At 36.5% G+C, this 23,463-nt stretch overlaps 1 protein-coding gene across 2 annotated transcripts in view; it reads left to right on the forward strand.

Moving 5' to 3' along the window:
* LOC136025149 (protein CREBRF homolog) overlaps window positions 1-23,463 on the forward strand; it is a 100,995-nt gene that overhangs the window by 10,799 nt on the left and 66,733 nt on the right. Inside the window, exon 1 of one of the 2 annotated variants that reach the window (XM_065700900.1) lies at window positions 11,570-11,640. The exons of the other annotated variant lie outside the window; for it this stretch is intronic. The gene's annotated coding sequence lies outside the window, so the exon portion shown is untranslated. Of the gene's footprint in view, window positions 1-11,569; window positions 11,641-23,463 lie in introns of those variants that run through there. 2 annotated transcript variants of the gene reach the window in all.

The raw sequence follows: 23,463 nt of genomic DNA on the forward strand, positions 1-23,463 counted from the left end.
ATTCTCTAGAAGCAAAGGCTTCCATGTTATCTCCAATCCTTCCTCTGACCTCAATTCACGAGATATTATCAGGCAAAGATCCAAAGTTAATCACAGTACATTAATGTTATCTCCATTTCATACAAGATTAAATACAGTGCTATATTACCGGCTGAAATCAGGTGCCCTACTTCTAAATAGCTTGTTATTTAATTGGAAGCTACATCATTCCCCTTTATGCCGAATCTGCTTTTCAACAGAGGAAACAATCCAGCATATTTTATTTGATTGCCAGGCTCAGAGTGAGGAGACTGTTGCTCTTAAGCGTTTCTGCTCCTTGGCTAAGATTCCAAATACTTATACAGCTATCCTGGATTCTAACCTGCCATGGGAAATTGATCGTAAGATATTTAAGGCAGCAATTGATACCTTAAAGAAGAGAAATATTGTTTAATAAAGATTAAAGCTTGAAGAAGTCAATTTTTAAAGGGACGCGATTTATCCATAGTTTTTGATTGTGCAGAAGAGAGCGGGAATGAGTAGGAAGAGCCGTATTGGTACCGGCCGGCCTAGTGCCTTAAACTGCTGGGGACAGGTAGCTCAGGTACTCGCACTTCCCACAATCAATAACAGTGTATTATTGTTCATAATCGTATATATCCATTGTTTGCAGACTGGAGGAGAATAGCGCTTCCAGTAGCTAGTTTTTCTGAAGAAGAAGTCAAAGAGGTGAAAGGACTTGTTGTTAGTCCATATACCTCCCTACAATTTTTGGAACTGGAACTGGAATCCATTCCTGTTTTTCAGATTTTTTTTTCTTTTTTTTTAATTGTACATCAGTGAAAGAAGTGAAGATAAAGGTTTCCCCATGCAAAATGTGTTAACTAGGATTAGTCCGCATATTATGAAGTAAGAATTGTTTTCTTCGCATTTTTCTTTATATTTGGCTAGGGTTCTAGGCTTATACCCTTATCTGTTATAGCACCTACGTTAAATTCTTCATCTAAGTAGAACCTATTTCTCTGACCAATCCAATATATTTTGTGAAATATATTTTGTGAAATATAACAAAATATAATGAGAATGTAATACTTCAGAAACAAATTTGGGCTATATATTTGCACATTGGGGGGGGGGTGGGGTGGAGGAGAAGTATAGAGGGTCAGCATACAACATGATTTAGGTACAATTATTCTGCATATTATGAATTAAGAATTGTTTTCTAACTTCACACTGTCCAAATACTTTATTTACATGAAATTAACATGATTAGTGCTCACTACCATTATGCCTTCTCAGGGCCAGAATATAATTTAAATTTTACTTAAAAAAATAACAAATGAATATGCATTGTCTCTTCAATATTCATATGCTCATCATATTTATTCTTTAAAATCTAAAAAAAAAAATATTTATTAAAGTTATATAAGTGAAAACATTTAATTTTTTTGCGTAAAGTGCAAATTTAATTTTTGCCTGAGGAGGCATCAGGGTTCTGACCCCATCATGATACTTTCATGGTAATTTCTGCTTGTTTTGAGAATGATTCTGTTATTTATTTTAATTTCAGTTTGTTTTGGGTATCATTTATTTATTGATGCTGATTTGTGGTAGTTTTATGCTTGATAGATTGTTTGATTCCATTTTTGCCCATTTTTGGTATAATGGAGATCTTTAAATTCATTTCAAAACTTATTTTTGGGAAAAAGTTTTTTTTTTATTAATTTGTTTTATAGTCCTTTTCAGGGGAAAAAATTGGAAGGCTGATTGCCCTACAATCACTTTTGATTCTTAAAAAGGGCACTAGAACTTATAATTCCCAATGAAATTAGCTTCTTTAAAACATCAACAATGTTACTAGTTATGATAGAGCAGTGCTGCCTATGATATTATTTGTATGCCCTTTTAATGCCTGCATGCATATAGTTTTGTGTTTAATAGAAACTCCCCCTAAAAGTTTCAACTTATTGCCCTTAGTGTCATTCGTTACAGAAGAAGTAATATTAAAGTATGCACATAGTATGTTCTGGCTAGTTCAAAATTTGCCACAACTTACCCTCAAAGGTATAACTTAATAATGTAAACTGTTGTTGTGATATTGCTTTGTCTCCCTTTTGACAATCTCCATGTTGTTTTGATTTAGTTAAAATTTTTCCTCTATATTCTGTCAAAATTTTCACCTTCGTACACTTAGCCTTAATTGTACTAGTTTCATAGTAGTAGTGGTTGTAGTAGGAACAGTGGTAGCAGTAATAATTAATACTGATAGTTGTAGTAGCAGTATTAATAGCAGTAGTAGCAGGTACATTTTGCCTCTGAATATCTCACTCATGATATTCATGCAGTTTCCTCTTGATATGATGAGCCATTCAAAAAATAGCTGATACATCTCCATCAGCAATCTCTATGCACATAATATGCATTGATTTAGTTCAATTTTCCCCTCAACGTTTCTTCAGATGTTTATTTCAATATTCTCAGCCTTAGTAGTACACACTATAGAAATAGTAGCTTTAGTGGTAATAGTGGTAGTCCCCCATATGCCCCCAGGGCATAATTTACAGCCCTTTCTCTAGGACTCTGGGGGTTTCTGTCAACTCTGGTGGTTTGTAACATCCCCAAAAACCTTGTTTTGAGTTCAATGTTTTGAATTCAATGGCTATCTCAAAATTTCTATCAGATATATGTTAAGAAAACACAAAAGTGTGGAGGGGCGGTAGCTGTCCTCTGAAATCATTTTAGACTCTTAAAAGGCACTATAACTTCCAATGTCAAATCAAATGAGTCCCATCTGAAATTAATATGACCATATTCCATAAAAACCTTATTTGCCCCCCACGACATAACTTACAAACCTTACCCTAGAACTCTGGGGGGGGGGGGGTTGTGCCAACCCTAGTGGCATTGTTTTATGTTCTTTGGAATACTTTGAGTAAAATGGCTATCTCACAATTCAAATTAGATACATTTGGTGAAAAGAGGGGTAGTTGGGGGGGGGGTCTAGTTGCCCTCCATCACCCATGACTCTTAAAAGGGAACTAGAATTTCCAATTTTCAACCAAATGAGACTTTTAAAGTTTATTCTACTATCCCTCCGATAATAACCTTAAATGCCCCTGGGGCATAACTTATAACCCTTACCCCAAGGCTCTGGTTTTTTCAGCCCCATAAGCCTTGTTATGTGACTATTTTGAATAAAATGGCTATCTTAAAATTTAAATTGGATGTATTTTGGGAAAATACAATGTGTGTCTGTGGGGGGGGATAGCTTATGCCTGATTAAGATTATGCCTGAATACCAATTACAAGCTTCAGATAATGCACTATTTTCAGGTCATTTAGGAAATTCAGTGCTAACTTGGACCTTGCAAGTTGGGATTGCCACAAATTCAGCACAATGCAGTGCATGAGTGATTTCTGCACAAAAAAAATGTTCAGTAGAATTTTTTTTCACTCTCCAGTAGGGCTGATACCCAAATGAGAAGTTGATGGGGAACTTTGATCCTCTTAAGACTTTCGTCTAAGACCTGCGAATTGTTTTGCCACAGTTGATTCAATTTACAGATACACAGGCTGAAACAAGAGAGATACATTGGGAAAATAGATGGGAAACATAAAATTTCGGCTATATTTTTGCACATTAGGGAGGGGGTTAAGTAATGCAGGGCTGCATGCAAAATGTGTTAGCTACAATTAGCGTGCATATTATGAAGCATGAATTGTTTTTCTAACATGTTTCCTTCTCTACAGGTCCTTGTCTAGGTTTATACCCAAGTGTTTATCTTGTCCTAAGTCAGTAAGCATTTGATACCAGATGAACTCGCCAAGCTATATTTAGGCTACCAAGGCCTTCCAAAACTGCATGAAAGATGGCATGTGATTCCTTTAATTATCCCAAACTATCATTTTGGCTACCATATATTTTTTTGTTTTTGCTTTCTTAAATATTAATGGAAGGCTGATGCTTGGCTAGTACTTACTACATTCTTATCAGAATAACTTCATTAAATGTTCTTTTATAGGCTAGGCTCCTGTAATTGGTTAAGTCTGTCTATAGGACAGAAAGCAGATAGGAAAAAAAAGAAGAAAATACCACGTGGTTCAGTAAATATGCAATTTTTAACATAATTTTGAAAGAAGGTGAATACGTCAGTTGATTATTTTTTATGATCTTCCATAATTCAGTAGTTGCTTTGAGGGCAGTTTACATTTTGAGCCCTTAATGGGGCCCAACAGGCAAAATAGTCCATAGTAACCAGAAGTTCAAACATATGTTTCTAAAAAAAAAACTGTCTAGTGAGAAAAAATTGTCATTTGCAGCTGATCCAGTAGCCTAATGGTAATAATTATTTTGCTTAGCCTAGTCTTAATAGTAAAATGTTATTTTAAAAACAAATTTGCAGGAATATTTAAGAAAAGTCTGAAACTCCTTGAAAATGACATCACAGCAAAACTGAGATCATTTTTGAAGGGTTTCTGGCTTATTTTAAAATTTTCTGCAGATTGGTTTTTATGGCACTTGGTATCTACCAAGTGACATATAACGATCGCATTCTGTTGGTCTGTCTATCCCGGTTTTGCTACTTTAGGCACTTCCAGGTAAGCTAGGACGATGGAATTTGTCAGGCGTATCAGGAACCAGACCAGATTAAATTAGAAATTGTCTTTTCCCCGATTCGACCATCTGGGGGGGGCGGGGAGTGGGGGGACGGTTAAATCGGAAAAATTAGAAAAAATGAGGTATGTTTAACTTACGAATGGGTAATCGGATCTTAATGAAATTTGATTTTTGGAAGGATATCGTGTCTCAGACTCTTATTTTAAATCCCGACCGGATCCGGTGACATTGGGGGGAGTTGGAGGGAACCTAAAATCTTGGAAAACGCTTAAAGTGGAGGGATCGGGATGAAACTTGGTGGGAAAAATAAGCACAAGTCCTAGATACGTGATTGACATAACCAGTATTTGATTTTAATGAGGTATTTTTCACTTAAGATCCGAGTGATCGGATCTTAATGAAATTTTATATTTAGAAGGACCTCGTAACTCAGATCTCTTATCTTAAATCCCGACCGTATCCAGTGTCATTGGGGGTGGGGGAGACCGGGAATCTTGGAAAACGCTTAAAGCGAAGAGATCAGGATGAAACTTGGTGGGAAGAATAAGCACAAGTCCAAGATATTTGACGGAAATAACCGGACCGGATCCGCTCTCTTTGGTGGAGTTACGGGGGGGGGGGTAATTCGGAAAAATTAGAAAAAATGAGGTATTTTTAACTTACGAATCGGTGATCAGATCTTTATGAAATTTGATCTTTAGAAGGATCTTGTAATTTAGAACTCTCATTTTAAATTCCGACCAGATATGGGGGGGGGAACTGGAGGGGAAAACATAAATCTTAGAAACCGAAATCTTGGAAAACGATTAGAGAGTGGAGAGATCGGGATGAAACTTGATGGGACGAATAAGCACAAGTTATAAATATGTAATTGACATAATTGGAACGGATCCGTTCTCTTTAGGGGAGCTGGGGGTTGTTAATTTGGAAAAATTGGAAAAATTAGAAAAGTTGAGGTATTTTAACTTAAGAACGGATGACCGAATCTTGATGAAATTTGACATTTTGAAGGAACTGATGTCTCAGAGCTCTTATTTCAAATCCCTGCCAGGTCTGTTGACATTAGAGAGAGTTGGAGGGGGAAACCGGAAATCTTGGAAAACGCTTATAAACGTCGTAGATACATGATTGACGTAACTGGACTGGATCCGCTCTCTTTGGGGGAGTTAGGGGGTGGGGTTCATTGCTTTGGCGAGTTTGGTGCTTCTGGACGTGCTAGGACGATGAAAATTGGTAGGCATGTCAGGGAGCTGCACAAATTGACTTAATAAAGTTGTTTTCCCCGACTCGACCATCTGGTGGGCTGAAGGGAGAGGAAAAATTAGAAAAATTGAGGTATTTTTAACTTACGAGTGGGTGATCGGATCTTAATAAATTTTGATATTTAGAAGGACCTCGTGACTCAGAACACTTATTTCAAATCACGACCGGCGTTAAGCTTCTGATTTTCCTTTTAAAGCAATCTATTGATTCTTAAAATTTTGCCAGAGCTTATACCATATAAGCTCTTGGCTCTTCCGACCTCGTCACAAGTGCCATATGAGCTCTTAGCTCTTGTTATACTAACATTTTACTTGTAAGAATACAGAAATTAATAGTTGCCATTACTGAATCAGCTACAAATGGCAATCTTTTCTCACTACTCAGTTTTTTTCTTTTTTTTGTAGAAATATGTTTTGAACATTTGATTGATGTATTTACTTTCATCCTAGCAAAGTCATGTTGAAAACTGCATAATTTCCTTCGGTTCCCTATCCAGTCTTATGTCCAAATGTAATTATCATTGCTGTGTTGATTACATCCCAGCCCTATCCTCAGAGTTGCTACCCCAAAAAAATTAACAGTAACCTACTACTCGGGGTTTCTCAAAATCACTACCTATTGAACTAACCAAAAGGTTCTATCTGTATTCTGGTACTGCTACTCCTACTGCTAGTCCATTACTTTTACTAAAGGTAAGGGTATTCACATTAGATTTTCTGGAAATATTCAAGGGGATTTTAAATATAAAAAACAAACATAATATGTATGCAGATTGTGTTTAGAAGAATGCTGAACTAACCAAAGGGCTTAGAGCATTCAGTTGAAATTTAAGGGCATGTTGGGGGATTTTGGACTAATGATGAGGCATTATGATCATTCTACCACTAATACCACTACTGCTACTGCAACTACCACTGCTACTGAGGCAAAAATTAAGGTAAGACTTCCAAGGAATGCTTAGGGGATTCTGAGCCAAACCAAAATACAGTATGTGCACACATTTTGTCAAAAAGGTGTATCAGCAATATATTAGGAACAGCTTTAAGTGCTAAGTTTAAACTTTCAGGGCATATTTTGGGGGATTTTGAACTGACCGAAAGGTATTACGTACATACTACTACTATTTCTGCTACTACTGCTTCTACAACTACCACTACTGAGGTTAAAGGTATTAAGTTTAAACTTTCCACACATGTTTAACTAATCAAAAGGCAGTATGTGCATGATGCTACTACTACTTTTACTGCTTGTCTACTACTTTTACTAAGGGTAAGGGTATTAAGATAAAATTATCTGGAAATATTTAGGGGGATATTGAACTAAATCAAAACACATTAGGTGCATGCAGGTCGTCATAAGGAAGTACCAGCAGTATATAAGGATCTAAATGCCCTCTCAGGGCATGTTAAGGGGGATTTAGAACTAACATACCCAAAAGGCAATATGTGTATTATACCACAATATGTTTATTATACCACTACTACTACTGTTACTGAGGCTAAAGGTATTAATGTAAAACATTCAAGGAATGTTTTGGAGGATTTTGAACTAAATCAAAATCCAGTATATTCAAGCATGTTGTCAAAAGGGCCTATCAGCAGCATCTTAGGAATGGCTTTGAGTATTAAGTTGAAACCTGTTTTTATGCTGAGGAGGATGTTTAACTAACCAAAAGGTACTATGTGCTAAATACCACTATTGGTACTACTACTACCGCTGCTATGATTACTACTTCTATGGAGGCTAACTGTTAAAGGTAAAACTTTCAAGAATTATTAGGGGAATCTTGAACTAAATCAACATACACTATGTGCATTCAGTTTGTCAAAAGTTTGTATCAGCAGTATCCCAGGAACAGCTTTAGGGCATGTTAAGGGGGACGTTGAACTAACTACTACTACTATAGCTGTGCTACTACTACCACTATTGGAGCTAAGGGTATTGAGGTGAAACTTTCAGGAAATGTTGAGGGGGATGTTGAACTAAGTCAAAACACACCCCGAAGATGTAGGTTGTCAAAAGGGCGTAACAGCTTAGAGTATTAAATTGAAACGTTCAGTGTATGTCGAGGGGATACTGAACCAGCAGAAAGGTGGATATATGTATAGGCCTACTACTACTTCTGCTGCTACAACTATTACTATTACTAATACTAGTACTTCTAAATTTAAGCGTATTCGAGTGAAATTTTCAGAAGAATTTGAGGGGGATGCTGAATTAATCAAAACACGCAATGTGTATGTTGGCTGGCGAAAGGGCAGCAATATCTCGGGAACGGCTTTGAGTATTGAGTTGAGACTTTCAGGGTATGTTGAGGAGGATATTGACCTAATAAAAAGGCACTATATGAATACTACTACTATTTTGCACTGACACATGCGTCACCAAGAGCAGGATTTTCTGACCTTTTTGGCACTTCTTTACCAATTCTAACTTTCCGACTAGGCACAGCAGCTGTCTCTGCGCACTTAAAGCATGGAAAATTTCGATGCAACAAATGTTTAAACACATTTGTTTTTATTCTTCTTGAATCAGTGCGTTCTTCTGTAATAACAGGAAAGGTATTCTAATTTTGGCAAGAATCTCGTCTGATACTGCATGGTATGTATTCAGGTGGATTTTGCGGAAGGGGGATTTCAGCGAGGATTAAATTTCCGGTAGGAAATTTTACTGGTGGGGGGTTGTAATTTAAGTGGGAGGGACGTTCCTCGGAGGAGTTTTCTGCGAGGGGAGAAAATTGTTCATGGAGGGTGAGCCAAATTTACCAGTATTATTTGAAACACAGTAAGAAATTAATTTAAACAATTGGAAGTAAGGAGCAACATCAACACTAAAAAACAAGAAGAAATTATTTCGTATATAAAGGGTTCCCCCTCCACAATACCTTACTCTTTAAGCTAAGGCTTGACTGTTTATCCGAATTTTTTAATAACGACTCCTGAAACGCAAGAACTGTTTAATTAGAGTAGGAAGTTTTTTTTTAAAGTGCTTTAAAAGCTTTAGTTTAAAGAGCAAGGTATTGAGGAGGGGGCAACCCCTTCATAGACGGAATAATTTCTGTTCGTTTTGAGTTTTAATGTTGCTCCTAACTTTCAGTGCAAAAAATTTGTTCTGTTTTTTTTTTTTTTTTTTTTTTTTTTTTTTTAAATTTAATCTGTGTAGAGTTCACTGTTCTCAGTTATATAATAGCCCAGTAGCCCAACAGTTGCTCACCTACTTGATCTTGTTCATGTCTTTTTTATATTGAAAAAAAAATATCATGAGAAGAGCAATTTTATCGCCTTTATTTTGAATTATTGAAGTATTTGATGGAACTGCCAACAAGGACAAGCAACCCTTTCCTGCAGTGAAAGTATCGACTGGTAAACCCAGTTGGGGCTATTGAGAAGCATATTTGTTCTACTGAATGCCAAGAGTCCTTTCTGTAGAGTGCCCATCTTCGGTCCTTTCTGTATTTCCCATGTTCGGTGTTGTCGAAGTATGTTTTTCTTTCTGTTGCTTCTTTTTTGTTTTTCTTGATTGGTACTTGTCTGTTATATAAAATACACTCGAGAAGTGAAGTTTGATGACAATAAAATGTGATGAAAATAGAATATTTTACTAGCAAAATTGTGAAGGTCATTTTTGAATTATTAAATTGGGAGCTTCGACGTCGGCTGACCGCCTCAAAGACAAAGTTTATTATTAACTTGATTCTTGACCTAGTTCATTTTAGTTCATTATTAGCGCGATTCTTGAGGACACCGGCTAGTTTGCATTGACTAGTGATAGAATATAGTGTCTCACCATGGATGTTGAAATTAAGATTTGGGATTTAAGATTGGGATCCGCAATCCCTCGCTCTTTACGCTAAAGTTTTTAATTGTTTTAAAAAGTAGAATTGTGGCAAAGAGTCAAACTTTAGCGTAAAGAGCGGGGGATTGCGGAGGAGACAACCCATTTCATATACGGAGTAATTTCTGATCGTTTTAAGTTTTAATGTCGCTCCTTACTTTCAGTTATAAAAACTAGTTTTTTTTTATTTAATTTCCGAACGTTTTTGAATTAATGTATGTTTGATTTTGGCTCTCCGTACATAAATTATATAAATGAAATTTGCATATTAATTCTTTTTTGGCTAAATGGCTTTCTCTTAGTTTTGATCAGACAATTTTGAGAAATAAGGGGTTGGGAAGGAGGCCTAGTTGCCCTCCAATTTTTCGGTTACTTAAAAAGGCAACTAGAATTTTTAATTTTTAACGAACGTTTCTATTAGAAAAAATATACGTAACTTAAGAATTAACTTACGTAACAAACTTTTATATTCTTATATTTTTGATTATATATATGAGGGGGTTTGTCCCCTCGTTAATATCTCGCTTATCACACTAAATCTTAAGTTTTGTCCCAATTCTCTAAGAATGACCCCTGAATCAGAAAGGCCGTAGAATAAATAGTTGAAATTACTAAAAATACTTTAGGATAAAGAGCGAAGTATTTATCTCCTCCTAAATACCTCGCTCTTTATGCTAAAGTATTTTTAGAAACCCTCATATGCGTAATAATCTCTGTTCGTTTTAAGTTTTAATGCTACTCCTTACTTTCAATTGAAAAACTTTTTCACGTTTATATTTTCATTATTTTTTTAATAGTAATGCTAGAAAATCCTGCGCTCTTTTCATTGAATTTCTCTTCCCCCATGAAATATTCCTCCAAGGAAAGATCCTCCCTCATAGCTCCCTCCCCTCAACCCGACACCCAAACCAAAAAAAATCCCCCTGAAAACGTCGGTACACTTCCCAATAACCATTACTGTATGTAAACATTGATCAAAGTTTGTAACTTGCAGCCCCTCCCCTAGGGACTGTGGGAGAGTAAGTCATCCCCAAAGACATAGTTATAACGGTTTTCGACTATGCGGAACAAAATGGCAATCTCAAAATTTTGATCCGTTGACTTTGGGAAAAAAATGAGCGTGGGAGGGGGCCTAGGTGCCCACAAATTTTTTTGGTCACTTAAAAAGGGCACTAGAACTTTTCATTTCCGTTAGAATGAGCCCTCTTGCAACACTCTAGGACCACTTGGTCGTTACGATGACCCCTGGGAAAAAACAAACAAACAAATAAACACGCACCCGTGATCTGTCTTCTGGCAAAAAATACGAAATTCCACATTTTTTGTAGATTGGAGCTTGAAATTTTTGCTAGTGGGTTCTCTGATACGCTGAATGCGATGGTGTGATATTCGTTAAGATCCTATGACTTTTAGGGGATGTTTCCCCCTATTTTCCAAAATAAGGCAAATTTTCTCAGGCTCGTAACTTTTGATGACAAAGACGAAATTTGATAACACTTATATATTTAAAATCAGCATAAAAATCCGATTCTTTTGATATATATATATTTTAGCATAGAAGTTCCGTTTTTTAGAGTTTCGTTTACTATTGAGCCGGGTTGCTCCTTACTACAGTTCGTTACCACGAACTGTTTGAAAGACCGTTCAGAAGTATAAACCTTTCACATACCACTCTTGAATAATCCTTTTTTCTTTTTTTTCGAATGGACGATTATAAATGCTTAATTGATAAAAATAAGATCAAGGGTTATCGACTTCAAGACAATTTGAAAATTGGCGCAATGTCTTCCCCTTTCAACTCCCATTAAGACATGCCTCCTTTTTTCGTTTACGTCACAGCATGTGATCGATACAAAGCGTCCTTGGAGTAAACCGCCCAGCGGAACCAAAACATTCGAGTAGATTTGTGCCTCAAGTTAGGATTTATTCTATTTAACAGATTCAAGGTATTGTTATTATTAGTAGTTTTCGGAGTAATAAATTTATATGGAGATTCTGCATTTATAGTTTTATTTTTAAGAATTCAAAGATGTAATGAGGGGGTTTTCACGCTATTTTAGAGAAAGGATAAATTAAGGTTTTACATCCTCATGTCACAAATAATTAAATAAAAACAAGTTTTTTAATTAAAAGTGAGGAGCAACATTAAAACTTAAAACGAACAGAAATTATTCTGGGTAAAATTCTAGTTAAGTGACTTCTTGCTATCTTGGAAAGGGGTTAGGTTAGGAAAATGAAACTTTTAGAGATGGGTCTACAGGCTAAAGTATATCCTGGGAAGGTATTTTAAAGTACCCACTTCCACTTCTTCTCCCTCTAGAGGGCCCTGAAATTTGCCTACATGACAGGTCTATTACCTATTGAAATTTTGGCAAAACAACATTTTACCTTAATTTTCAGTTACTAGTTGCTTTTTCTCTGCCTTTAGTTCTGAAAATGCAATTCCCGTTATTTGGGTAGAATTTTGAGCCATATCAATGTTTTTTGTTCAATGTTCCTATTACCTGAACAATTGTTTAGGGTCATGAAACTGTTGTTAATAGATGCATTTTGACTTTTTGAACATTTTTTCTCTTGCAAAATTACCTTATTATATATTTGCACATTAGGGGAGGGGGGGGGTAAAGCATAGCATATATTAAATACAGCGATGGTTAGTTTACATATTTAATATATACTATGCTTTACCCCCACCCCCCTGATGTGCAAATATATAGCCCAAATTTGTTTCTAAACTATTACATCAACGAAACGGAAATGATTGCAATTCTATATGTGTAAATACAGGATATTTGGGCCGGAATAACTCCATAACGGTGAGTTTGTGGTAGTTTTACTTTAGGCATGTTTTTATGAGCAAAATTACAAATTGGAAAAACCTTTTAAAGCATATAAATCCACTCCTTCCCTCTCCAAAGAGTACTGATCTTTGATGACCTTGCACTTTGTATTATAAAAATCTAAATACTTCTACAGCGCAAACGAGGCCCAGGGAGAGTGTTCATACAGTGAGGATCATACCATGACTAATAACGTTTTAAGGAGTTTGAAGAATTATGTCTTAAATTTAACAACGTTTTCTTCTTCTTCTGTATTGTTCACATCGGCAAGACAGTCCCCAAAACAGTGTTTTTGATACCCAAAACTGGCCCTCAGGAAAAACCATCCTTCCCTCAGCCCCTGTCTAGTTCTGTATTAGCACTACTGTGTATAGTACCAGTACAAATCAGTATGACTGGTCATAACGGTAGTTATGGGTATTGATGACGAAGAACTGCAAGTACAATTACTTTTACCTTCCCCTATAATTGCATTTTTGGGTTGTACATTGCAACATCACTGCTCGAAATGGTCTGACAGCAGATTTCTTGTAATTTTATAAACAAAACTTTTCAAGACCCTAAGGATTTCCGAAATAAAATAGAGTTTTGATTGTGAATCAAATAAAAATTGATTTAACTCAAAGCTATTTTCTGAACTAAAAGTCGCTGTGGGTCCCTTCAAAGCTTGGGCTCAAGAACGTGTTCCTCTCCCCTTGCGGCATCCATATCTCTAGGATTTGAGCTGTTTTTTTTTATCTAATTTAATTTTTTTCCAAAATTAGAACCTATTTTCATAGAATCTTTGTAACCATAAAGCATGTAGAAGTGGCGGTAGAAGCTAAAAAATACTTCCCGAACCGTTACCACGGCAACAGATTCATTCCTTGAAGCTTCGTTCACGTAGTACATTGTTTTCCACAGTTCAAAAGAATTCAGTGTGTGGTTGAGATGGGTAATTCATCCCCCCTAATTTTGGAGCACAATATTGGATGTACGTCTGTCCTTGAAACTTTCATTCACGTACAACAGCTCTTCCAAGTTGGAAAAAGCCTTTCCTCTCTGCGTTTGCACATGCTTTTCACGAGGAGTTCGATATCTCAAATTTTAAACAAGGAGAAACTAACTCAAATAAGAAGTCAAATTTGACACGATTAAACAACAAAAACGATAGAAATTACAACAACAAATAAATTGAGTTGCCCCCTCCCCCCCTCAAATTCTCCCTAAAGACTATATTGCCATTTTTGGTTTGTTGAAAACTAAATACATTGCCTAGAGTTTTACTAATTAATGTTTCTGAAAGTTATTTATTTTCTAAACATTCGGAAGGAATATTTCAAGAAGAGAGAAAATCTTAAACAAAACATAACTCGTCCTTATAGTAAAGCTACTTATAAACGCATATATTTTAGTGTTAGGTGGACGTGTAGTACCTTGTTGAAATCAAAATCATACAAGAATTTATGATCTGTACTGCTGAAGGACCCTTGGTGGGGTCCAGGTAATTTTTCTCGATGCAGGGGAAAGTCTGCAAATACTTTCTGGGTAAAGACAAGGATTTTCCTCTCAGATGATTATCACATATTTTTTTTTGGGAATCACAAAATCGTGCTTCTTGCATGTTTTTAGTTTCCTTAGAAAGATAGGAAGTTATGGGTCAAAATATAGATGTAAAATCGGATATAGGTTTAAGGTCCAAAAAGAATTGTTAGAAGGCGAAAATTCGGGTACATCCAAAAAGATAGTGTACTATCAATTAAAAATAGTAAGTAATAATTATGTAATTAGTTTGCAATTCCAGCTGGTTTTGTCGAATTTCATGAATGAAAAAGTTTAATTAAATTGAAGAGGTCAGAAAAAGAACCTGGACTATGAAAACGGGTTCTTAGCCTATATACGTCAGCCTTTTCTATCAGTTAACCTTGAAAAGATCGGGACTGGTATATTTTGTGTTTATTAAATCTTTTCTGGGTACTGGTTGGCATCATTTCTTTTTTCTACAACCTGACGAAACAAGTAACCATATGACTCAATCCTTGTTCGTCTTATCTATTGTTTCTGGAATTCAGGCTAGGAAAAGCCAAGCTATATGGTTACATATTTTGCCAAGACCCGCCTACCTATAAGCCAATCAAAAAGGTTTAAAGATTCTTGCCAAAATTTAAGTAACTTGTTTACCTTCAATAATTAAAATGTTCTTCATTTTATTGGCTTGACGAATGAATGTCCGAGTCTTGTTATCATCCGGGTTATTAGAAAGGTTTCTCAGGGACAATTTGAAGGGGATGTTCTGAACAATTTTCTTTTTTTCTTTTCTTAGATCCGAGATCTATTGGTTTTCTTTTCTGTATAAATATGCAATTTAGAATAGCATAGGATTTGTCTGGGACTGATATTTGCTTACCCAAGCATTATCAAACTCAACAGGAGAACTTAGAACTAGATTCTTGTCTCAGATTTTCCTCTCGTCCTTATTTATATCATACAAAGGCGACGGCAGAAAATTTTCATGGGGGGAGGGGCAGACGCCAAAATAGCAGTGTTGTTGGGTGACAGGGAACATATTGAAGGATCTTTTCGTAGGAATAAGTTTATTTTTAAATACTTTTAGGAAAAAACTCAAATAAAAAGAACAATTAAATTGCATACAGAATGAAAAAAAATACAGTAAATCTTAAACGAAAAGGATTCCTGGCAAAGGAATCAATTTATTTAATCAATAATATTTTTGATTATTATGCATTATCTTAAAAGGAAATCAAACTCAAACCAAAATCACAGAAAGACTTATTTCTTCTGTATACTATAACAGACGTAAACTTGTCCTACACCTCAGAAAAATTTACAGAAGGAGTAGAGATACTAAAAAATCATCCTGCCTGCATAGATACCACGTTTTGATTTTGTAACTGCCACGTAAAATGTACCTCTTTCATAACAGGAAAGTTCTCCCCCTCGAACTTAAATCCCTTATATATTCAGACATTGAAAAAAAAGTTGAGATAGCGAAAGAAAAATAAATTTAAACTTACTATCCATCCGTCAAATTGACCCTCTTTCTTTTTATTGTCGTATCCAACTAAATAAAATGAACAGGTTCAAAAAAATTACCGTCACAAGAGAATCTTACTAAATAGTTTGTGATAATAAACGGGAAGTAAAAGTGACCTGGTCCAATATTCACCAAAACTAAAATGGAATTCTCATAATATTTGCTAAACCGGCAGTATTGGCTTTTTATGCTGGTTCTAAATGTATAAAATTCTTTCAGTATGTTGTTACCCATGCAAAACTAAAAATCTGAGGAAATTCTTGAAAAAAGGGGAAACACCCCCCCCAAAAAACAAGCGATCTTGTTGAAAATCTCTTTATTAGATACATCATATCAGAGAACCCTACCGTATAGTTTTCAAGCTCCAATATTAAAAATGTAGAGTTTCGCATTTTTTTTTTCAGAAGAAACGTCATCGATACATGTTTATTTGTTTTTAGTTTTTCCCAGGGGTGATTGCATCAAACCGAAGGTACAAGATAATTGAGAGGGGGCTCGTTCAAACACAAATTTAGAGCTCTTTAAGTGACTGTACAGGTTTGGCCAGGGGAAAGTCTTGTTTTCTGCCGTTTTATGGCACCAAACTGCGACTTCATCCCAAAGACAATGAACTTGCAATTAATTTAAAATTCTGAGAAGCTAATTGATTTAAAAGTATCAATAACTATATTTTAGGCTTTCCAGTTGCAAAAGAAGTAATGCCACACTGTGGCAGTACCGGATTCAACCAAATTGATTCGTTTTATTTGTAATGAAATTAGGCTATGTTTGGTGATCTGTAATTGCGTATCAGCTATAATGAGGGGGGAGTCATTGTTTAGGTGGGGTAGGTTAGATTCCTCAAAAAGTACATTTTCATCTACAAACTGCTAAAATCTCTCTCTTTACAGCTAAAATATCACATTCCCATACCTACCAGCACAGAGGTGCAAAATGCAAGGCAAGCCATCATCAGCCCCGCCAGGAAATTTCTTTGGGTCGGCAAACACTGCTAGGAACTTAGTTTTCAACATTTTTAATGTTAATATTGATATTTTTCTATTTATATGAAACACTTCAGTATATTTAAACAAATGTATATAATGTATTAATCTGTAAGAAAATCCTATTGTAGAGGTTGTGATGGCTTCAGTTATGTAGAAGATCAAAAGTCTCACATAATTTCCATGCATACAAACAATAATACTCCTTTTCATTTAATCGAAATTCTTTAGTAGTAATATTAGCCAAGACTTTTTACCAAAATTATTATTCATCGCCAATTTTTTAAGTATGCTCAAATTTTATCCAAGATTGGAATTGCAAATTTAAACGTACAACTGTACTAATTAACGTACGATTATTGATTTACAAGTTTTAAAGGCAATTAACCAGGGATTCAAGGGGCATTTACCTCAAATTATATATTGGTTAGACCTGGGTATGATTTTGAAAACAATCAGAAATTGAATAAAAAGAAGAGCCATTCAAGAGAAATAATGAACAAGGTGTTAAGAAGAGGACATTCCCCTTATATACAGAGTAATTTCAATTTGTTTTATGTTTTAAACTTGCTCCTTACTTTAGTCGAAAAATTTTATCTGTTTGTTTAATTACATTTCATGAAACTGTAAAGTTTTACGAGTACAATTCTTTTGGTAATGCAGAAAAAAACGATCAGTATTTCAATGATCTCTGTTTGAATTTTGATGGGTAATCGACAGTTCGTGGTAACGAACTGTAAGTAAGGAGCGACCCGGCTCAATAGTAATCGAAACTCTAAAAAATGAAATTTTGATATCCATAATAAATCTAAAGAATTGGCTTATTATCACGACTCCAGTCGTGAAACCAACTTACTCGGTCATCCTAAAGCAGCCACCGAAAGGGCTTGATAAACCTGCGCAGCGTAAGGATTATCTTGAAAGTCTTGCTGACAGTGCATGTTGCTCCCACATTCTTGACTTAAAACCCCTTCGGAAAGAATGGCGTATTGTGTTGGACGATAAGAAAGCTGTAGCCTCCCTTGCGAATTCTGCTCAAGATGCGAAACTGAAAGCCCCCTTACATTTAGGCATAATTCGTCACGTGCCTGATGACATTTCCGACTTGGACTTATGTGCGATGATTCAGAACTGTGTGAAAGCTGAGAAGATACGTCAGACTCGTTCATACAAACTAGCGTTTGAACAGAAAGCTGATTTACAGAGAGCCTGTATGAACCCTATTGTTTTTGGTTACGAGAGGCACCGAATTGAGGAATACAGGTTCCTTCCTTTGCGCTGTTATAACTGTCAGCAATATGGACATTCCGCGAAAGCGTGTAAGAACTCTGCCTGTTGTTCTTGGTGCACTGGTGATCACAGTAATTCAAAAGACAGTCCCTGTTCTGGTGTTATGAAGTGTGCGCTCTGTGGTTCTACTGATCACCCATGCTATAGCATCAAGTGCCAAGTATCAAAGGCGCTCCTGAGTAACAAATGACGAATTCCCCGCTTAGAGTTTGTACGTGGAACGTAAATGGGGCTATCATTGAGAAAATACCATTCATAGAAAGCACACTCTGCTCCAATGATGTACTCTGCTTACAAGAACATTTCCTGACGAAAATACAATGACAGTATCCGTGTTTTTGCAGTTCCTGCAGTTTCTGCAGTTCGATCCAGAAGAGGGAGGCCCCCTGGGGGCGTTGCAGTACTTGTGAGTTCACGGTGGTCCACTGAATTAATTGCGGAAAACGAACATTTCGTTGCTGTGAAAGTCGGCCAGACTTGTATATTTTCTGTTTATCTGCCGACTGATTATCGTGACCTAGCGTCTGAGGAGCGATTCAGCAGCGCCTGTGCTAAACTCGTGAAAGTTGTTCACGATTGTTGTGACAAATATGGTAGTATCATAATAGCTGGTCATTCCAACTGCAACGTTGCCGGAAGTTCTAACACAAGGTCACAGTTGCCCCTACCTGCTTTACCTGGGTTTCAAGTCGTTGACAATGACCACAATTTTACCTACCTACATAACTCGGGGTCCACCAGCTCTCTAGACTTTTTTCTCTATTGTGATGGCATCAGACCAGTAGGTTTGAGCCACGTGGACACTGGTGTTTGCGCTTCCGACCACTTCCCACTTACCTGTAAATTTGAAGTGGAGCCAACTTGTATCAGTAGTACAGTCAGAACAAAGTGGTTTTACAAATCTGATTGGGGCAAAATCGACACCGCTGGTTACATGTGCATGCTAGACGATATTCTATCCAAAATAAAAGTGCCATTTCAGCTACTTCAAATAAACCTGGATATACCTCAAAGTGAAAAACGAATCCTACTGAATATTTACTGCTCAGAGATTACTCATGCTCTACGTAGTGCGGAAGCCTTAGCTGTACCTCGTCGGAGGGTTCGTGTTGCGTCGGAAGTGCCCAGGTGGTCACTGAACCCCGATCTTGTGGCTGCGTGTCACAAATCTAAGTTTTGGTTCGGTATATGGAATGAATGTGAGAGGCCAGGCTCCGGACCTGTATATGAAACTATGGTGTTTACAAAGCGTAAGCTTTCTAAAGCCTTGACTAAGCATAAGACTACGGTAATTGACAGTTTATCTGAGCGACTAAAAGATAATCCCAATGAAATTTGGAAATTTTTGAATAAAAAGACAGCAGCTAGTGATCCCTCTTTGCCTGTACTCCCAAGTGAAAAGCAGTGGATGAACTATTTTACTAGTGAATTTTCACCACCCGACCCTCTCCCAGAGGAGAGTTTCTCGGCTCAACCAGATGAAGCTCTTTGTCGATATTCTCGTGACCTAGGTTTTATAAATGCTTCAAATATCCGTGATTGTGTAAAGAAAGTGAAAAAGAAACAATCGCACGGAATTGATGAGCTATGCGGCTTGCACTTACTTTACGGTACTGAATTTTTAGTTCGCCATCTGGAGCTGCTGTATCAAATGATTCTTAATTGTGAAGTAGTTCCAGATATATTTTGTGCGGATGTTATTACCCGTGTTCCTAAGAAGGGGAAAAATAAAAGTAGTTGTAGTTCTTACCGGCCAATTACTGTTTCGCCGATTTTTGTAAGTTGTTTGTACTGTTGGTGATGGATGATATTAATCAAGCTTGTTCCTCACCAGACCATCAGTTTGGTTTGAAAAAGGGTTATAGTCGAGAACATGTCCGTACAATTATTGCTAATATTTTGGTAGAAATAGAAAAAAGTGGTGAAACGGTGATTATGGCTGGGCATGACGTCTGTCGAGCATTTGATTCAGGAATACATCCCCAATTGTTGCTGAGTGCTGAGGCTCGTGGTCTGAATCGGTCAATAGTGCGTGTATATAGGGACATGTATAGTAAGCTGTACGTTGTTGTAAAAGTGCCGTTTTCTAATGGCTATGTGCTATCTCGGGTCCGTATAAGAGTTTGGAAAGGTATTCGACAGGGTGGTGTTTCATCCCCTCCTCTTTATAATATTAGTGTAGTGGAGGCCCAAAAAAGGTTGTAACTAGTTTCATTTTTAGAGGCCTTGATCTGTCGTTTGCTAACTATGCAGATGACATGTTGAATTTAAGTAAATTTTGATATTTTAAGTTATGAGTATAAACAGATTGCTCTTAGATTTAACCCAGAAAAGAGTGAAGTTGTTGTAGTAGGAAAGTCGACTAGTCGTTCATCTGCTGAAAATATTCGCCTTGGATCGCATCTTTCAAAGCCTTCGTCTAGTATTACTTACCTTGGTTTGCCAACTGGCTCTAGTTTAAAGCATACTAGGACCCTACTGCTTGAGTTTTTAAGTGAAAGACTGCGAAGGACGTATGGACTTCTTGTTTCATGTAAATCCAGGTTTAAGCGGGCAATTCTAGGAAGGATATACAATGCGTTTGCTGTGCCCCATCTACTAACATTAGCAACCTTTTGGGAACTTTTTAGTCAAACTGAAAAAACAGCTATTTGCCGACTGTATTTCCTTTATGCGAAGTTCCTTTTAGGTATCCCTTTATGGAAGAGTGATCGATGACTTGTGTTTAGTTTTGGTATAGCGCAACCATTTGTAGTCATTGAAGAACGCCGGTCTCGCTTTATGAATACGCTAGATCGTGAAAATAGTTTACTGGGTGCTTTTTTGTTGTGAGATTTAATTGAATGTATCTTTTCTTTTTCTTTTTGTTTTTTTTTTCTTGTCATTACTCCATGTTAGCACTATGTGTGTCTTTTCGGAAATAAAATGATAATAAATAATAATATAAGGCTGATTAAATTAGTTTCTACCCATTAAAAGCTACGAACCTAAGAAAATTATTCGATTTTGAAAAAAGGAGGGAAGGTCCGCCCTAGAAGATGAAAAACCTCCTCTTGTATCTTTTTTCACCCATGGGAGCCCTATTGTACTCCATGGCATTGGATCAAAATTTACATTTATTTTTTTTCCAAAATTTTGTAATTTTTGCCAGAAGAAAGATCACAGATGCGTGTTTATCTGTTGTTTTTTTCCCAGGGGTGATCGTATCGACCCAGTGGGCCTACAACGCCAAGAGAGGGCTCATTCTAACGGAAATGAAAAGTTCTAGTGTCCTTCTTAAGTGGCCAAAAAATTAGAGGGCAACTGGGACCCCTCCGACGCCACTTTTTCCCAAAGTTGTCCGATCAAAATTTTGAGACAGCTATTTTGTTCAGCATAGTTGAAAGGCGCATTAACTATGTCTTTGGAGATAAACAGCCTCTGAGAAAAGGTTTTTAAATTACAAAAATGTGTCCATTGTTTACGTATAGTATTTGTTATTGGGAAGTATGCACACATTTTCTGGGTGGGGATGGAGGACGAATTTTCTACTGGGAGGGATTTTGGACGGGGAGAATTTTCTATGGAGAGGGAAGTTTCCAGGGGGTGAACTGTTCAGGGGAAATTTTACATTGGTGAATTTGCCAGAATTCCTATATGAAATTTCTTTATATGTCTTGCTTTCTCTTTACCGATTTAATTTTACGATTGGAAATGTTAAGGGTAACTGTCCGGGATAAGTTTCGCCAGGATTGAAATGTGCAAAGGATATTGGACATTTGGGGACTATTGGGGAGGGAGATTTTTCGTGGAGGTCGAGCCAGACATCCTGGCGTTATTAAAAAAAAAATGATCCGAAATTAAATGAAAAAAAACAAACAAGTTTTTCAACTGAAAGCAAGGAGCAACACTAAAACTTGAGATATGCTAAATGAGGGGGGTGTCCCCTCCTCAACACCTTGCCCTTTGCGCTAAAGTTTAAATTTTTTCCAGATTCTTTAAAAACGACAAATGAAACACAATGGTCGTTTAATTAGAACAATTAAATAAAAAAAACAAGTTTTTTTTAACTGAAAGTAAGGAGCGACATTAAAACTTAAAACGCACAGAAATTACTTCGTATATGAAAGAGGCTGCTTCCTCATCAACGCCCCGCTCTTTACGCTAAAGTTTGACTCTTTCTCTCAATTCTTCTTTTTAAAACAGTAAAAAACTTTAGCGTAAAGAGCGGGGCGTTGATGAGGAAGCAGCCTCTTTCATATACGAAGTAATTTCTGTGCGTTTTAAGTTTGATGTCGCTCCTTACTTTCAGTTAAAAAAACTTGTTTTTTTATATTTAATTTCTGAACGTTTTTGAATCAATGCATGTTTTGATTTTGGCTCTCCGCAGAGGAATAATCAAAACGAAATTTGCATATTTTTTGTTGGCTTAATGGCTTTCTCATAATTTTGATCGAATGATTTTGAGAAAAAAAGAGCGGGGGACGAAACCTAGTTGCCCCCCGATTTTTCGGTTAATTAAAAAGGCAACTAGAACTTTTAATTTTTTACGAATCTTTTTATTGGTAAAAGATTTACGTAACTTATAAATTAGCTTACGTAAAGAACTTTTGTATTCTCATTTTCGTATTACATATATGAGGGGATTCGCCCCATCGTCAGTACCTCGCTCTTTACACTAGAGCTTAAATTTTATCCCAATTCATTAAGAATGACCCCATGAATCACAAAAGCCGTAGAATAAGTAGTTGAAATTACTGAAAATACTTTAGCGTAAAGAGCGAGGTATTAGAAGGAGGTGAGCCCCTCATATGGGTAATAATTTCTGTTTGTTTTAAGTTTTATTGCTGTTCCTTACTTCCAGCTGAAAAAGCTTTTTCACTTTTATTTTTTAATTGTTTTTTTTTTTTAAATAATGCTAGTAGCCTATATCCTGCTCTCTCTTCATGGAAATTTTCTTCTCCCATTACAAATTCTCTAAGGAAAGTTCCCCCAGCATATCCCCCTCTTCTCAACCCCTCCCCCAAACCAAAAAAATCCTCCTGAAAACGCCTGTATACTTCCCAATAACCATTACTATATGTAAGCACAGGTCAAAGTTTGTAACTTGTTGCCCCTCCCACGGGGACTGTGGGGGAGTAAGTCGTCCCCAAAGACATAGTTATAAGGTTTTTCGACTACGCTGAATAAAATGGCTATCTCAGAATTTTGATCCGTTGACTTTGGGAAAATAAATAGCGTGGGAGGGGGCCTAGGTGCCCTCCAATTTTTTTGGTCACTTAAAAAGGGCACTAGATTTCTTCATTTCCGTTAGAATGAGCCCTCTTGCAACATTCTAGGACAACTGGGTCGATACGATCACCCCTGGGAAAAAGAAAAAAAAACAAACAAAAAAACAAATAAACACGCATCCGTGATCTGCCTTCTGGCAAAAAATGCAAAATTCCATATTTTTGTAGATAGGAGCTCGAAACTTCTACAGTAGGGTTCTCTGATACGCTGAATCTGATGGTGCGATTTTCGTTAAGATTCTATGACTTTTAGGGGGCGTTTCCCCCTATTTTCTAAAATAACGCAAATTTTCTCAGGCTCGTAACTTTTGATGGGTAAGACTAAACTTGATGAAACTTATATATTTAAAAC

The sequence above is a fragment of the Artemia franciscana genome, chromosome 3 (assembly GCF_032884065.1).
Source record: "Artemia franciscana chromosome 3, ASM3288406v1, whole genome shotgun sequence".
NCBI lineage: Eukaryota > Metazoa > Arthropoda > Branchiopoda > Anostraca > Artemiidae > Artemia > Artemia franciscana.